The sequence below is a fragment of the Myotis daubentonii genome, chromosome 9, assembly GCF_963259705.1.
Source record: "Myotis daubentonii chromosome 9, mMyoDau2.1, whole genome shotgun sequence".
NCBI lineage: Eukaryota > Metazoa > Chordata > Mammalia > Chiroptera > Vespertilionidae > Myotis > Myotis daubentonii.
Genome location: NC_081848.1, coordinates 6187246 through 6204533, shown reverse-complemented (window position 1 = coordinate 6204533; position 17288 = coordinate 6187246). Strand labels below are relative to the sequence as shown.

General features: G+C 46.1%; 1 protein-coding gene across 7 annotated transcripts in view; it reads right to left on the bottom strand.

Annotated features, from left to right (window-relative positions):
• CADM1 (cell adhesion molecule 1) overlaps positions 1–17288 on the bottom strand; it is a 351444-nt gene that overhangs the window by 269961 nt on the left and 64195 nt on the right. The gene's annotated exons all lie outside the window — the stretch shown is intronic.

Genomic DNA, 17288 nt, shown 5'->3' with positions numbered 1-17288 from the left:
GACTTTTGTTTGGGCAGATCATTTCTGAAGCGAGAGCTGGAGGCCCAGCAGAAGCTGCGGGAGTGAGCGGCCCGCAGAGGGCTCCTGGGGAGCCGGGGCACTGGCGGTTACTGCTCTCGGGGTTCACCAGCACATTCTGGCCTGACAAGATGCAGCCTGCCCGCAGGTCGGCTGAGCCTCCGGCTGGCATTGTTCTTTAGCCCCCTGCCTGCTCCTGCCGCGATGCCCACTCCCCCCGCGGACAGTCACCAATGGGCAGCGCTCACTGACCGGCCCGAGTCTGCCCAGCGCAGGGCTTTCCTGCTCCGACTGCGCGCCGACCCTCGGGGACCCTGGGCGCCTGCAGCCTAGCCTCCGAGCCTGGTTTCCTCCTGGATGCAAGGGGGTGAGGGCAGGGCTCCCCTCACAGACCCTGTGAGAACCGAGTGAGGTCGCCTGACTAGCACTTCCCATAGGGCTGTGTCCAGCAGGAACGCGCTGGCACCTGCCCTGATGGGCCACTTTCCACCCCTTCTACTCTTCAACCCCCATGCCTGGCCGGCCCCGACCAGAGCGGAATGAGCCACGGTCCTTGAGAGTTGTCACCGACTGTCCTCTCCCACACAGTTGCCAACAGATTCAGTCAGAACAGGCAAAGCTCCGAGTTAGTCAACACCATGGGCTGGGAAGCAGCAACCTAGGGTCTGGGACAGGGGGTAGCGAACTATGGCCATGGGGCAAATTCCGCTAGAGAACAAAGAATCGTTTGTACATTTTTTAAAAACATATTTTATTGATTTTTTACAGAGAAGAAGGGAGAGGGACAGAGAGTTAGAAACATCGATGAGAAAGAAACATCGATCAGCTGCCTCCTGCACATCTCCTACTGGGGATGTGCCCGCAACCCAGGTACATGCCCTTGACCGGAATCGAACCTGGGACCCTTCAGTCCGCAGGCCAACACTTACCCACTGAGCCAAACCGGTCAGGGCTCGTTTGTACATTTTTAAGTGGCTGACAAAAATCAAAAGAAGAACATTTCACAACACACGAGAATGAAACAAAATTCAAGGTTCAGTGTCGGGAATGAAGTTGTGCCGGAGGCCCACACCCTCCACTCCTGTGTTCCCTGTGGCCGTTCCCTTCACAGCAGCTGAGGGGAGCAGTTGTGGCAGAAAGCACAGGCCTCAGGGGCTTGCAAGGTTACTCTCTGACCCTTTACAGAAAAAGTACCAACTCCTGGTCTGCACTACTGTTTTCTGGTTTTGAAAAAGCTTAGTGCATGATGGTGAACGTTTAAGAAACCTACAAGACCCTCTAAAAAACCTCACGTGGTACTAGAGTAACTCTGCAGAGACTCTCTGTGACAGGCTTAGGCTCACTTACGCCATGGCAACGGGCTCCGAACCCGACCACGGTAACCACCTACTGCTCTTCGTCTGATCCACCCGTCCACGCCACCCGATAACATACGTGAGAGCCCCCGGGCGGCACAACGGACTGAGGGTCCTCGGGGCCCACTCCGGGTCAGGGCACATACCCAGGCTGCGGGTCCATCAGTGGTGGGGGTGAGTGCAGGAGGCAACACATAGATGTCTCTCTCTCACGTTGATGTTTCTCTTTCTCTCTTTCTCCCCTTCCCTCTCTCTCCCTTTCTCTCTCTTTCCTCCTTCCTCTCTCTAAATCAATAAACATATCCTCGGGTGAGGATTAAAAAAATAAAATAAATAGGTAATTTCTATGTCCTCACATAAAGGAATGCTACTTTATACCCGACACAAAGGGGCAGTGGCCCCCCATTGCTCTGAGTCCTTTATAAGCTTTAATTTGGGTAAAGTAGAGCGTTTTCCAAAGGGGTCCTGGAAGCATGGCTGGCCTTCCTGGGTTTCGTGCTGCTTTGTTCTCGGGTGACACTGTAACTGCCCTTCTCGTATTCAGCCCCACCCATGGCTGGATTTTGTTCTGGGGGAGACCCACTGGCATGCTCTTCTTGACTCTGCTCTGAATCTCAAATTCCTTTGTCGAGCACTTTGACTCTTTTGAACTTAAATACAGCTGAGGTAACAGCAACGAATGTCATTGGTCAGCTCTGTCCCATGAATCCAAGTCTTCAACTTCATTCTCATGGACCATTTCACTTCTCTGTCCCATGATTTGGCATTTATGCCGCAGTTATCAGAAGCAACTCAGAGAAGAGCCCCCGGGGGCAGGGGAGGACGGATGCATGCCAATCCACCCTCCCTGCACCCGCCCGGCAGGATGCGAGCTGTGCCTCTGTGTATGACAACCTGTGGGTACACTTCTGAATAGAGGCACAGACTTGCCGAGCAACCCCTCCTGCTTCTAATGTAGAGCCTAGAGTACAGAGGCCATGTACTTGATTTTTGCTGAAAACAGGCCCTCTTTCAGTGGTCAGGCAGGAAGCTGAAGAACTGCTAGAGAACGTACCCAGTCTGACTTGAACGTTGCCCTCCTCACTTTACCCTATCAGCTTCAATGCCCTGAACAGCCCGTCAACAAAGATATGAAAGGACAAGGGAATCTAAGTAATTCTTCTTGTGAGCACAGTGTCTGCTGGAGAAATCTGCTGAGCAGCACCGACAATTGTATCTGCTCATGTACAACAAAACCTGGCGGGGCAATGCGTTCTAGCAGAACTCACATCCTTGGCAGGAATGTTTCTTCCCACTTGCAAATACTTCTATTCACCAGGAAGGTAACGGTAACAAATGCTGAACCTGCCCCGGGCGGAATGGGGAGTTCTGTCAGATCAGGGAACACATAATTCTGACCTTGTTCGGTCTTCTTTTTCTTTTCTTGCTTTGTGGGGAGGGGAGGAAGAAGGCTAGACCCCACCAGACAAGACATAAGGCTGAGGCCAAATTCTCTCTGAACTTAAGAAACAAACACCATTTTAAATTACAAGGCCAAACTGCATCTACAAGTTGTTGCTTATCTGATTTATTCTGAATATTTCTACAGAAACATGTCAACACAGCAAGGTTTTCTTAACTGGAAATGCTATCCTAATTCCATCCAAAAGCTGGTGGGTAACCAGCAGTTCCACAGAAGAGAAGCTGAAGAGAGAAACAGGAATATACCAAAGCAAAAGGCAAGTTACATCCTTGTAATTTCCTTTCATCAGAAAATATTTAGCTCCCAAATCCTAACCAGACCAAAATGAAAATTTCCAAGTCAGATTACAGAGGAACCAATGAAAAGAGCATACCTTCTGGTAGTTTGCTTTCCTTTCAGAGCCATTTTCCTACCACAGGTTTTATTTATTGCCATAAAGATGACATCTGTAACCAGAAGTCACCAGGGTGACATTACACCCAGCTCATTATCAGGGTGGACAAAAGGGGAGGATTGAGGAGGTTTTTCTACTCTTGATCAAAGGACATATGTCATAGAGAAAGGAACACAAAAACAGGAGAATCTCAGCTAGCAATGCATAACTTGAAGGCTCCAGATGAAAGAAAACAGAACTACGAGACTATCATGAAATGCCCGATTGCTGAGCGAATGTATTTTAACATACTAGCTGTCATACTAGCAAGTCGGTGGGATTTGAGAGCACACTTCTGTTTTGATATCTGGCCCATAACAAAATTACTATTGATCTGTTGTGCGCTTCCAGCAAAACAGTATAACCTAGTCTGAGAACAAAGAATCATCCACGAAATAACAGGCAATAATCATCCTGTAGTTGTGCCTTTGGTACAAAATCACACCGTGGCCAGTGTTCTGCTTGGTCCATTTGGGGACGAGCTTCCTACTCCCGAACAGAGGTGTCCAACCCTTTTTTAAACGTGGATCTCCCCGGCTCAGCATTACTTCTGTCTCCCAGCAGCCTGGTGGCAGCAACAGTGTAATGCTGACATCCACCTGGAGCACACACTTAGGCTTGCTGCCGATTCTGGAAACTGACAGGACAGGCATTATTTTTCAACAATGTTCTACAGGCGGTGGAATGAAACGATGAAACAAATCAGACAGTCAGAACTGCTCATGGAGGTCTGGGAAGGGTAAAAAAATAGAAGAAGAAAGAAAAACAAACCCTCGGTCTTGTGTCTAATTTATTCTCACAGCTCTAAAAAATGTATACGTAAGTGCCACTCACAACTGACACAACTTTCATTAAAATGATCACTTAGGATTTTTAATGGGCTATATTCTTCCATGATGCCAATAAACTATTAGAGAACTTGAATATAAAATGGTTTGTTCTAAAGCGCCCAACTCCTTTTCTAGCCTAGTTTAGCTGGGTATTGACCATTTGTTGTCCAGACTGGTAAACACCTCCCTCATTTCAGGCCCTGGCCATATGCCCCCCTAAATACATCACTGCCTCCTTTTCAGAACAAAGCTGCTTAACCAAGGTGCTTCCTGACGGTTTCTTCTGCTGCATCAGTCAAAAGAAGACATACAGTATAGATCAAGCGCACCTGTGCTCGGCACTGCATTGATCTGTCGCATGTGTGGTTACATCCTGTCAAGCAGTATTAAAGGTGAAGCACGATCATCAGAGCACCCACTCCGAGAGGGGCGCAGGGAGTCATCAGCGGGTCTTCTTCCTGCCACGCAAAGCCTTTACCCAAACCCTAAGGACTTTCAAACACACGAACCATGAGCCCCCAGCACTACTTCCAGCAAGAGGCTTTGCAAAATGCTTTTATAATAAAAGGCTAAACAGGTGTTCATTACCGCCAAAGAGAAAACTGGCCAAGAGCTAAAGGAATGAGGTAGTGGGAAAGATTATGGACATAAGGAAGGTCATGTTCCCAAAGGTTTGGTATGATCACATTCAAAAAGAGCCTACGCACTGCCCTGAGAGGCCTGTCTCAAACACCGAATGTATTTTAACATCCTAGTTTTCATCCTAGCAAGTCAGTGGGATTTAAGAGCACACTTCTGTTTTACTATGAGGAGGTGGTGGGTTAGACTCCTGGTCAGGGCACATACCCAGGTTTCTGATTCAATCCGCAGTCAGGGTAAGTGCAGGAGGTGGCCAACCAATGTTTCTCTCTCATATCAATGTTTTTCTTTCTCTCTCTGTCTCTCTCTGTCCCTTCCTCTAACATCAATAAAAATATCTATAATAATAAAAGCATAATATGCTATTTAGACCAGACGTCCTTCCGGATGAAGCCGGGGCTGCAAGGGAAGCCCAGGTCCCGGGTGCCAGAGGGAAGTCCGTGCTGGCAGCCGGGGGAAGGAAGGCCTATTCTTGAACGAATTTCGTGCATCAGGCCTCTAATCTATCCTATATAATAGAAGGGTAATATGCAAATTAACCCTAATGGCAGTGCTATGATGCGCACTGACCACCAGAGGGCAGACACTTAACGCAGGAGCTGTCCTCTGGTGGTCAGTGCACTTCCGCAGGGAGAGTGCTGCTCAGCCAGAAGCCAGCACATGGCTGGCCAGCGCAGCAGCAGTGGCGGAAGCCTCTCCTACCTCCGTGGCAGCGCTAAGGATGTCCGACTAACGGCTTGGGCCCGATCCCTTGGCGGGGTGCGGGCCTAAGCCGTTAGTTGGACAGCTCCCGGGCTGCCAGAGGGATCCCGGACTGCGAGAGGGCGCAGGCTGGGCTGAGGGACCCCCCACCCCCAGTACACGAATTTTCATGCACTGGGCCTCTAGTGTATATATAAAAGCCTAAGCGACTGATGACAGAATGCCCAAATGACCAGTCGCTATGACACGCACTGACCACCAGGGGGCAGACACTCAATGCAGGAGCTGCCCCCTGGTGGTCAGTGTGTTCCCACAGTCAACCTTCCACAGGCCCTCCCCGTCGCCGGCCCTCCCCGTCGCCGGCCCCACCCGCCCCCCCGCGATGAACCAACCTCCCGCAGCCCTGATCAGCTTCAATTGCCGGCCAGGCCAAGGGACCCCACTCGTGCACGAATTCGTGCACCAGGCCTCTAGTAAAATAAATAATAGACCCTAGATAGGTGCCCTTCTCTGGCAGTTTAGGTCTTGACTACGGGAAAGAGGTAGACCAGATAGCTGCTCTCTTCTAGAAACTCTTCACTGCTTGGAGCATGTTTGCCATCCAGTTACTTTGTACTGCCCTTGCTGCCTGTGGACCAATGATTTGTGTGGAATGCACTACAGCGCTCCACATTTCATTTGTGGCCTCAAAGGATGAGGTCTGCTGAAAGACTAGCTTAAAAGGGCCAATTCTTTAAGTAATGTTTTGCAGAAATGTCTACCTGCTGACCTCAGCAATATTAAAAGCATACAATTATTATGCAAAGTCACGAATGTACACTCATTTCGGTTATCTATGGGAAATTGTCAGATCAACGTTGGTGACAAAGCACAGCCAAGTGGTGTTTTGAGAGCAGAATCCATAACACTCCACAGCACAGAGGCCTTTAATGATGCCTGCACTGAGAGCACGAACAATGGCTCATTTTTTGCTGGTTTATTTTCTCCCATCAAAACACTAGAGGAGGGTTCAGAATTTCTCAAGTAAATCAGATTTTAATAAATTCTGTTATGGCTTTATTATATGCCAGTAAATTTGTTTTAAAATCGGTTTCCTATATTAACAGCTCCACAAATTCAGCTCCACAAGTGGCTGAAAGCAGAAAGTACAGCAACCGCTTGTTCTGGATTTACCAGGGCAGCCTGATTTCAAATACTGTATACTGCATCCCTTTGTACTCATAAATCACTTTCATGTCCCAGAAAATCAAATATTTTAATGCCCAAACTACATCTTAAACATTTCTAACTCTACACTTGGTCTTGGCAAAAAAATTTTGTTTTTAATTTTGACATAATTTTTCCCTATAATCTTTTGTGCTCTAATTTGTTCAGAATATATAATCACTGTACCAATATGCTAAGCAGCAAACATTTCATCTCCTGACAGAGCTTCTCTTACTACACATACTACACTGTGATTGTTTAACTGCCTGCATTCTCCCTAACTCTAAGCTCCTGAAGGACAGGGATCCTACCTGTATTGCTAACCATTATTTCCCAATATCTAGCTTGGTGCCTGGCATACAATAGGAGCTCAATAAATACCTGCTAAAATCTTGAATAAAAAACAAATCAAATAGAAAGAATGAAATTATACCCCCACCCAGGAATATCTTGAAGCAATAGGATGGCTTACTACTGTAGACATGAAACTGGTCCTCTTCAATGCAAGATCCCTTGATCGACTCCATGTGGCCAGCAAAGGTGAATGCGGAGGAAACGCCACCCCCTCCACCGAACAAGGCTCGAGGTTCATTGGGAACAGGAAGCCACCTTTTGAAGAACAATCCACTGACTGACTTCTCAAGTGCTCCTTCAGAGCTTCTGAGAAAACTATGGATCCTTTGCCTTTCTTTCCTCAAGTGCAATAACCTCAGTCATTTTAGCAATCACTCAGCGCTCACAGAACTATGGAGTTTATTGTCCTTTTGAAAAATATAAATAATAAAACAAATGACTAGGTCCCAAGAGAGTGAAGTTCCTGCCTCTCAGGCCTGTCCTGTGGGCTTAGAAACTACCTGCCGGCTGAGGGTTTCTCCGTTACATGAGAAGGGCGGATGTTGTGCACCTCCCAGGATGGATGGAACACGCCAATGAAAATAGTAACTTTTACCTCAACCCCTTGAGGGTTTGAACATTCAAATATAAAATGGATAAGGTTACAGAGACACTGAATATGCCATAAGACAAAGTCAAGATTAAGAAAAGACCTAGAATGTGGTTTCATTTCTACCAAAACATTTAACAATAATAATTTTAACTCCTACATGGAACTGGAGAAAAGATTAAGCCACCACTTGGGACAAGTGGGTGAGTTCTTATCATGGCATTAAATATCAGATGAGGAAACTGTTCATTGTGATATTAAATTTATGAACATGATCAAACTTTGTATAAAGTAAGCAGGATACTGACTCTCACTCACACCAACCACCTGGATGCTGCAAACTAATATTTTCAGAAAAAAATAGGGACTCTGAAAGCAATGGAAAGTTGCTCAAGGACACCTTCAGCACCCCTCCTGTCATTTTATACCCCAATATTATGTGAAACCTTTGACAGGCCACTCGGATAGTCTGAGAGTTTCTACTGATCCTGAGCTCAAAGAGCAAAATGTAATCCAACATCTTAAAAACTCCGCCTATAGGAAAAAACAGGAAAAATGATACTTATATTGTAAGCTGGTACGAACAATACATACCCAGCAAGATACATTACTAAGAGCAGAGCACTGCACTAGGAACCCAAATTCTATGGAGCATTAAGATCTGACCCCTGCCTTCACAGAGTTCGGTCCAGCATGGAGTCAGGTGAACAAATAGGAAATTATAATATGTCTAGATTTTATATGTAAAGCAGGGGCATATAAGAGGCATGTGCTAAGAAGGGGGCGGGGGGAGTGGTGAACAAGTGAAAGACCAGCTAATACTACCTGGGGATTGAAGGGGTAGAGAAGCAATGTGAGGAACAGTTATACAGAGGCACCGACTTCTGAATTGAGTGCTTCAATGTTAGGATGACAAGGAACGCGGAGGGCACAGCATAAGGCAAAGACATAGGGATGTTAAAACAGTTGATATAGAAGGGAACTTAAAATACGACGGTGCACAAAGATGTCACACTAAATGGACAGTGATGAGCAAGGATTAGACTCTGGGAGCAAAGTAAGGGACCAATGAGTGGACATTACAGATAATATCATAATATGTGAAAATCATTGTATTCCAGCTATCTGAAAATGAAAGGGCCTACTTCAGAGATTTATTGCTGAGTACAATCTCTAAGGTCTCTTCCAACACTGAGATTCTGGCACTCACCAATTCCGAATCCCAACATCCACAACCCCCCAAAAAGCCACAAAAACAGTCCTCATTTATAATACAAGAGGACACGCCGAATATTACCATCTCCCCATCAGTGCAGGTACATTAGCCAAATCCAAGAGTTCTTCCTCCCACTGGAAGTCCTAATGTAGCCTTAAAAAGACGCCTACCACAAGCAGTGATTTATGACAGATCAGCTCATGGATGTTTAATTCATTGACTTGACTCCTCCTATAACTAGCAGGGAAAAGCAACTAGGAAAAACATTTCCAAACTTGCTGCTGTTTGCCAGCTAGACTAAGCTATTAATATTCCCAATAAACACCGTGCCTAAAAGTAACCTCATATTATAGGGACTCTCATAAAAAGCCATTTGCTCCTTCAGAAGCGGGAGTCCACGGGCATTAATAAGGATAAGTGCAGCTGTTCAGGGCAGCACCCCTGAGGACAAGATACAAGATCTAACACCTTTTACTTAACAAGGTTCCAAGCCAAGAGAGTCCTTTCGTCAGCATGTTTATAAGCTGACTTGCATATTCTAATGGTAACCGCACCAGATGACAGTTTTATAAGTAGATACAAGAGGGTATCATTTACCCTCTAAGCATATGCTAAGGCATACATCTGAAGAAATGTTGCCGTATTGTTCATAATATACTCCAGTACCTCTTCTATGGGAAACTGCTAGTAAGTTAAGCTATTCGGAAGCTAGAGTCAAGTAGGCGCAAACATTCTCTGGCTCTAGGCCAAAGGCACCCATGATTTCCTAATTAGGTGAAGGAAGGAGAACAGATTTGAACACCAAAACAAACAAAAAATCCTTATGTAAAGAGACAGCTCACAATCGGCTTCTTCAAAAGCAGCAGCCTGGTGTCTTGTCAATCACTCCCACCCCCACTTTGTCTATTACTTATGCAACAACAACCACTGCTGCTTTTATAAACAAGTCATGGCAGACTGTGCAGCCCCAGCACAGAGCCCGGAGAGGGGAACCTGGGCTTTCTTCCTAACCTCTTCGGAGACCAGAAGTCCATGGTTCCAAGCCCAGTGACACCTCTCTCTGGAGTTCTTCGTATCCAGCAAATCATTAGTAACCTTTGATCTCCTTTCTCTCACCTGTAAAATTCAGAGTATCAACTATCTGCCACATGCAAAATTGTTCTAGATGGAATAAAAATGACAAAACACATGGTTATAAAGGGTTGTGGTGTCCTCAGAAGACACCATATCTCAATATCATTGAAGAATTTTTTATTATAAATATCAAGGAAAAAAAGCATTTCACTGATCTTTCAAAAAAATTTTTTTGCATATCTAGAAACTATGAAGCACTTTTCTAAGTTTGTGAATGGGGGGGAAAAAAAACTCAACACAACCAAATCATAAGATGCCTATCGTCAATAAATTTCAGATTACTGGGACCACAGTCATGATGCCAATCAAGATAAAACATGGCATATTAAATGCTACAACATGACAATGGACAACACGACAGGCACAGAGAAGGGAGTAATGAAGTTTTTCCGCGCCATGCCAAGGCAGGAGATGAGAGGTGGTTAGTTGGGTTTTGTATGTACATTATGTTTCTAATAAATCGCATTCTGAAATCCAAATGAGCATAGTCTGTAGCAAAGATCAGAACCATCGCTCCAACTGAAATAAGAGAAAAACTGCTCCATGCAGTTCTAGTCATCGAACATGAAAAATGACAATGAGGATAACTGGCAGCCAAATCAAAGGTAAATTCCAACCGACACTGGGATGTAGAGAACATGCATTTGGAAAAATGCATTCCAGAAGAAATCAGGAAGGAGTTAATAAGCCTTCCAGAAACTTAAGAGAAAAATATCTCTATAAAAACGTACATGTAATAAGGCTACAGATCATTGGTTAGCTGCCAGAAAGATGATGGAATACGGTATAGTTTACTTATTTCTTTTTAATGGCTCCAACATTCCACCTGAAAAATTGGTCCTGGAGCTGTATAATTGGGGATAAAAATTAAGTGACAGTTTCCATTTGTCATGACGAAAGCTGATCACTTGTGTTTTCTCCTTTATCCACACTGACTAGCGTGGCTCCTAACCCTACCGAGCCCCTCTCTCCTAACGGAAAACGCTGCTGCTACCGAAGTAGAGGAGGAATGGGAAATACTGTGGGCATCTGAACACACATGCATTCAGGGTCCCTACTTTTTGGAACTCCACCTGCAAACAAACAGGAGGAAGGGCCCTCAAATGTAAGCTAGGACTATGCCATGAGTCCCATTCTCCTACTTACCGATACTATGAGAGTAAATTACCAACATTTTGCATGTCAGCAGAAAATCTCTTTCTCATGTTTAAAAAAAAGCAAAGATAATGTCAGTGAGCAGAGTAGGGGCCCTTAAAGAAGGGCTAACCCTAGGTCCTATGTAAGGATGAGGGAATCAATGGAGCCAAAGGTCCTTTTCGCTGCCATGTTCTAAGAGCAGGGATGTGGCAGGTAGGGTAAGCTGAGGCATAGAAGAGGACTATGAGAGATCACAGAGTCAGTGACATTTTAATCTTAAAACATAAAATATACATGTGTTGGCTTTTGCTCATCATGATCTCAGAACTTATTTAGGAAGGGAAAGGCAATCCCCTCAAAATGTATTTAAAGGCTTAAAATTAGATTTATGCCAAGCTGCCTTGAAGTCACTCTCTGTCATTCTAGACTCCGGCTGACCTGAGTTGGACTGGATTTTCATCAGTGACCCCTGATGAAGCGGTTCAGAACCAGAGTGGAACCAAGTAATGCAGCTGGGAGTGAAGGACAGTGGCTCTGGAGCCACAGGGCAGCCCCCACTTTCTCATCCAGACAAGGAAGGGGGGAAGGGAGTCAGCTGTGAGTGCTGAAGGAATCAGTAAGTGCAAATAGCCTGGAATAATGACCACACATAGTGAATCCCCAATCATGTTACTACTATTACTATTATACTATGTAGTAACGGTTTAAAAAAATCCAAGAACCATGCAGTCAGTAAGAAAATTGTAATTTTATCAAATTTCTTGTTAGTAAAGATGTACTGCTCTAAGTCAGAAGAATGTGTGCAATCAAGCAGATTATTCATATGGAAAGTATTTACTTCCTAAAGAGATTCGGCTTGGAAAGTACTGCCCTAGTGGATGGAAGCATTTTAATTCCAAACGGTGCTATTGCCGAATGCCTGAGATGGGGGAGCTCTACCAGCAATTCGGTCACTAAGACAAGGCTCCTGCCCTCAGGGAGCTTACAATGTCATGGGTAATAATAACACCGACCATATGTAGAGCACCTACTATGTGCCATTGACTGAGGGGCTTTATATATATTATTTCTCTTGAATACAATAGGCCACACATTGTTGTTCTCATTATACAAAGTAAAAACTAGGATACAGAAAAATGAAATACTGGCTGAGGCCACACAACAGCTAAGTTTTGGTGCAAAGATTTCTACCCTTGTGGGTCTGACTCCAAAGCCACACTGGCACAAGGAGATCACGCTGTCTTCCATTTATTGGTAATTCATCAACTAGCTGCCGGGGACAGGATCAGGCATCTGAACACTCATGCGTCTGGAACTGCTGCCAAAAGATGTTAAGCGGGAAATAGCCACTGAGTGTTTTTAAAATGAGAGGAGTGTTAGAAAGGCCATCCCCCTTTATAGATTAAAGAGTGGATGAAAGAACTAAGCCCCAGGGAGGTTAAGTAACTCGCCCAGGTCAAAAGGTAAAGTAGTTCTAAAAATTATAGTGTAAATCAGTATAAAAATGACACTTATTTTAGAAAACATCTGAGGAATAAGCCCACTATCCAAAATGAGGTAAACACAAGCCCAATAAAACCACGGAACTCCAAAAGAGCAGAATGCAAAGTCAGTGTCAACCAGGACACCACCCAGGGCAGGTGCCCCGAAAGGCAGTGTGGGAGGGAGGCTGGGTGAGAAAAGGTCGCATCAACAGCCAGGAGCAGCCACCAGCCTCTGTCCCTACCCCCTGGAGATCTGCTGAACGCCCTGCAGCCATCAACTGGTCAAGCAGGTATAGAGCCTGAACTCCAACTGCCGAGAGCACAGCTACGATATGGGGAAAAGAGGCTCTCGGGACGCCCCGGGAATAGGTACAAGTTATTCCTTTAAGACTCAAAATCTGATCCTCTATCACATGGCTACCCTTGCGTGTAGACCAGAGGGAGGTGAAGGAAAGGAACTGAACGTGGTCTGTAGCATAATGTCTGACAAGGGGACTTGGTACAGTTGTCCGTTTCTAGATTGGTGTGTCAATGACTGCATTTCACAGGGGCCAGAGGCAAGCACACGGGCCGTGGAAAATTACAGAGCTGAGTTTGAGATGTGGACCTGCCATTTATTAGCTATCTGGCCCTGAACAAATTGTTTGATCTCTCTAAGCTTAAAGCCTTTTCTCGACCTGGAAGAGGGGATAAATAATACCTAGTTCTGGTCCCTTTAGGATTAAAGCAGCAGCACAGAATTCCTTGCTGATTATTGGTTTACTCCTCTCAACTTCAAAGTCACCTTTTTTGCCTGCTCTGTGAACAGGGATATGGGCCCTTCCAACGTTTCCCCTTTACCTGCTGGCACAAAGTCAAGCTCCATCAGCAGCAGGTGCTGGAGGGTCACTGCAGAGGGACAGCATCCTCCAGCACCCACCCCAAAGCTCCCAGGTCCCAGCGGGCAGGCCCGGACACCCACCCCCCAAAAGCTCCCAGGTCCCAGCGGGCAGGCCCGGACACCCACCCCCCAAAAGCTCCCAGGTCCCAGCGGGCAGGCCAGGACACCCACCCCCCAAAAGCTCCCAGGTCCCAGCGGGCAGGCCAGGACACCCACCCCAAAGCTCCCAGGTCCCAGCGGGCAGGCCCGGTCACCCACCCCCCAAAAGCTCCCAGGTCCCAGCGGGCAGGACCAGACACCCACCCCAAAGCTCCCAGGTCCTAGCGGGCAGGCCCGGAACACACAGAGACTTGCAGCTTCCCGGGCACCCTCCTCAGACACTTCGGTATCAGAGCGCCTCCAAAGAGAAACCCTCTCCTGAAGCTTTCCCAGAGGGCAGATTTCCAGCAACTTCTCCACTGCAGCTGTGCCCACTCCAACAGCCTGGGCCTGAGCCTGGAGTGGCAGGAAGGCGCTCCTCCCAGGGGCTCTGCCTCTGTCCAGAGTCCGCTGGGGCTTGTATCTGCTGCACCTACATTCTTTAGAGTTCTCTTAACTTCCTACTAGCAAATCCCTCGTTATCCTAATCCCGTTACAGTAAATGAGTTTACAGTGAACTTTCCCCTGTTCAAGTTACTGTGTGGATTCTCTCTCTTCATGGGCCCGAATTATAGTTTCCTAGACAAGTGCCTGATACGCTGTCATGTTCAACAGTCCCCGGGGCCACAGTAACTGTAAATGCCTGGGTTCCTCTCACCCTATTCTCAAAAGGCAGTCCTTTCCCTTCCCTGTTCTACTCTGACCAGAACACAAACCTATTTCCGCTATAAAAATTCCTATATGGTGTAAGTGGAGCAGTGAATAAATCAGGAAAAGAATGTCCCAACAGTTTCTGCCAAGTATCTACTGAGAGAACAAATGAAGGCTGCCTACGGTGAACGGTCCCCTTATTTAGCATCAGCCTGGGAAGTCCGGCCTGCGCCCCACAGGCGGCCTCGGACAAGGTGACGGAAGGTGGCACGCCCTCTTCTCCTTGGCAAGCATACTCCCAGCCTTATCTAAAGAACCGCATGCATTACTATATGAAACTTTCAACTTTTAAATAGTAATCATTTTATTTCTTCATTTCTCAACTCAAATTAATAAACTACAATATTTTGAAAAAGCACAGAAAACACGAGGCGTTCCCTACCTCAGCATAACGGATGAGTCTGTGGTGGAGGGTGGCCGAGCGCACTCCCAGGGAGAGAGGAGCAGGGGGCTGAGAGGCAGTCTTACAGAGTCAGCCCATAATGCCTCATCCTGCGACTGCACCCGCTTAAATCTCGGGTAAGGAGTGTTCCGGTAAAAATACAAGACTCAAGGTGTCACGTATTGTCACACATTGTGAAATGAAATTAATATAAAATACAGAAAATCCCCAAATGTATAAGGTTTCTGTCTTCCAATTCTTTACTTCCAATCCTCAGAATCGTTCCTCCTCTCAGAGGAAAGCCGTCACCTTCCACGCAAACCCGTGTCATCTGTATTTTCTCTTCTGCCTGTAAGTCTCACCTAATTATCAATTTAACAAGGAGCCGAGACCAGAGGTGGGCGGGGGGATGTCATCATCTTTCAGGCAGCACCTTGTCCAGTTCAAGAGCTAACCCCCATGTGAAAAAACCCAAAATAGATATTGTGAGCCACCACAGGGCCCACACGTAAAGAGGGCTCCTCATTAAAACGGACATGCGGGCATGCCTGCAGGGTGCGCCACAATCGCAGGTACACCAGGCCTTTTCCGACCTAGATTACATTACTGACAAAATGGACACACTACTCAAAACCGTGAGCAACACACTTTGCCAATGAAAATAATGACTGTGCTTGGTACAGCACACACACGTGCCTCCCCGCTTGTCAGCATTGTCAGCTAAGGGGCACAATGGTCTGACCAGCCAACTGTTTCCCTGCCAACACCAATAAGGCACCTTCATGTCTTACGCCCCCTCAGGGCTCTGAATTACTATCCATTTTGCACTCAGGTCAGTCCTGTAAACCTATCTCCCCCCGGAAGAACCATAATCAGAAGCAGGCTATCCTTAAAACTCAGGTGGAGAAAACCCAAGAATATGTGAGCTTCTAGTAATTTCCCACTGTCAGCTTTTTACATTTGCATTCTAAAAAGTTGCAGCTACTGCTCAAGATGGCAAGGTGCACTTCCTAGCAATGTCTTCACTTAATGCGCATGGTGTTTTATATGAAAATATGTATTTCCCTACGCCAATGTGTAGCAGAGCAATGTTTCAAAAAGGCTTAACTTTGCAGTTCCAAACATGCCACTGAGCTCCACAATCTCCTTGCATATTATTGTGACACACATACACACACACCTTAAGTATGCATTTTTTTGAATTTTAGCTTTCATTTTATATCAGGAACAACGAGATTATAGCAAACAAAACCTGTCCAGGAAAACAAACTAAGTGATTGATTTTTTTTTTTTCATTCATTCAGTCATTCATTTAATTTACTTATTTATGGAATAATTTCTAAAACGCTGCTAAAAACTTTACAATAGAGACAAGAACTAAGATGGCCGTGTAGCTGAATGCCTGTACTCACCACTTCCCACAACCACATCAAAATTACAACTAAAATACAGGACAACCAACATTCAGAACTGCCTGAAAGCTGACCGAGTGGAAGTCCTACAACTAGAGGAGTAAAGAAGAAAGCACACACAGAGAGACTGGTAAGAGGGGCAGAGGTGCCAAGTGGGCTGGTCCGACATTCACGTGGGCGGCTTTTTAAATTGGGAGTAAGATCATCTCTGCAGAGGCCACCCATGAGGAGCAAGGGGTCCCAGCCCCACACCAGCCCCCAGCCCAGGGTTCCAGAGCTGGGAGGAGCAGTCCCTATAAATACAGACGGTAAAAACCATCAGGCATGGTGGCTGAGGGACACGCAGGCTGCCGGAGACCCAGGTGTTCCTCTTAAAGGGCCAGCACAGGGCCTTACTCAGACCCCCAGCACCAGGCGGCTTTGGGGACCCAAACACATACAGTGAGGAGCTGGATTGTTTGGCATCAGGCCAGGCACTCAGGGGAGGCTTTCTCCCAGATGGGGGTACTCACAGGGGTCATTTTCCTACGCTGAGACCTCCCCTGTCACAGAGCTGACTGGCAGCCATATCTGCGTTGACCTTCACACCAACAGCAATCAAGGTTCAACTACAAGAATGTACACACAGCCCACACAGGGTGGCACCTAGAGTACCCAGCTCAGTGTTTAGGGAGGCTGAGCCACTGGGCCCTACAGGACACCTCCTACACAAGGCCACTCTACCAATTCCAGAAGACACAGCAGCTCTATCTAATACACAGAAACAAACACAGGGAAGCAGCCAAAATTCAGAGACAAAGAAACAGGTCACAAATGAAATAAATGGAAGCAAGCAAACTACTGGATACAGAGTTCAAAACCATGGTCATAAGGTTCCTTACTCAAGGATCTTAGTGAGAATATCAAAGACATGAAAAAGGACCAGCCAGAAATTAAGCATACATCAACTGAAGTAAAGAATAATTTACAGGGATTCAACAGGAGAGAAGAGGATTCTGAGAATCAAATGAATGATTTGGAATATGAGGAAGCAAAAAACACTCAATCAGAAGAGCAAAAAGAAAAAAAGAACCCAAAAATATGAAGATAGTGTAAGGAACCTCTGGGACAACTTCAAGCGTACCAACATTCACATTATGGGGGTACCAGAAGGAGAAGAGAGAGAGCAAGAATATTGAAAACCTATTTGAAGAAATAATGACATAA